Below are 1,645 nucleotides of genomic sequence, written 5' to 3'. Positions count from 1 at the left end.
AGCTTCCGGATACTCTTCAAGGGTAGCCCCATATACAGCGCATTGCAATAGTCTATATGGAAGATAACAAGAGCATGAGTGACTGTTTGAAGGGCTTCCCAATCCAGAAAGGGCGTAACTGGTACACAACATGAAGTTGCACAAAGGCCCTCCTGGCCACAGCTGCCATATTAATATTAATTATTATTAATTTTATTTAATAATAAATATTATGTAAATATTAAAATAAATATTAATGCAGCAATCGGTGCTTTAATATAACATACAAATGTTTCACTGATGGTTTATTGTTATAAAATGGGAAGAATAGATGATATAAGGACTGCCCCATTGTAAGTCCTGTAGAAAAGCTGAGTTAATGACAGATTCAAAGTTGGTTGATGTTCTACTATTTCCATGCTGAGATGAAGTAGTCGAGCCTAGAATTATATCATTTATACAGATCCAAGAGGCATTCCCTGAGCCACTTCCTCGGGCCCTAAAACATATATCATACTTTTAGCAGTTTGTCAATTCAGGAGGAAAAAAAAGGTTTCTATCTCACAGTATTTGACCTTGTTAGCCTCGCAAGTGTCAATGATATTTTTGTCAGAGACCGCAGCTCACACATGAACATTCCAATCAGCTGAAGCAATGGTGGAACCTCCTTAATTTCCAGTGATCAAAGTCAATTCTTTAATGGCAGATAGGCCAAGAAAAGGCTATCATCTTTCAGGACATGTCAGGATAAAAAAAAGAGAGAGAAAAATTCTTTTTTAAAAATAATTTTACACATACATACATACCCAGTATCCTACTCCTTTTTGGGATAAGCACTGTTATGCAAACCACTGAAAGGAAGTAAAGAGTAAGCTGAAGAAATTAGGGGCATGAGATAAAAAAGAAAAAGGAATATAGCTAAAATATAGGTAATTTACAAACAACACTCATTATGAACTTTCTCTTTTTGCAGACCATCCTTGTTTTTACCATGTCTACATACTGCTTCATATATTGGCTTTTGTTCTTTAAATTTACACCCTCTTTCTTTCTGAGGATTTCATCAATGCTCTCCAGCCACAAAGTTCTCAGTCTTCCTTTATTTTTAACCTAGTCACTTTTCCTTCATATTTTTGTTTTGTGATTCAGTCAACATACATTCTCACTATGTGAGCAATGATTAAGGTATATCTGAATGCATTTTTTTTGGTAGTGGTCACTCACTTCTTCATTCAGTCCACATTCATTCAACATCCTTTCATTTTTGACACTATCTCTTCTTGTTTGAGCACACATACTTAAATACAGCATTCCCTTCAACTTATTATGTTTCTACACAACTTTGACTTTTATAATACAAGGTGGACTCTAGTATATTCTTAAATATAGTCATTTTTGCTTATTCCAGCAAACATTCATTTCTCACAACAGTGTCCTACCTTTCCATTGTTTACATTTGCGCATCTTAGTTTCTCCAACTATTTTCCATCTTTAGTCTCTCCATAGTCCAAAACTAGTGGAGCTAGACAATTATATCTGCTCAAGATCTGTAGCAGGCACAGTTTCTTCTATTTTCCCTCTTGTTCTAGTTAGTGAAGAGCACTAACATCCCAAAAACCCTAGGAAAATTTTTATGGGATTCTATTGGGTGTTCATATTGCTGCTC

This window comes from Candoia aspera, chromosome 3 (genome assembly GCF_035149785.1).
Source record: "Candoia aspera isolate rCanAsp1 chromosome 3, rCanAsp1.hap2, whole genome shotgun sequence".
NCBI lineage: Eukaryota > Metazoa > Chordata > Lepidosauria > Squamata > Boidae > Candoia > Candoia aspera.
The sequence above is the reverse complement of the archived record's forward strand: the minus strand, read 5'-3'. Positions refer to the sequence as shown.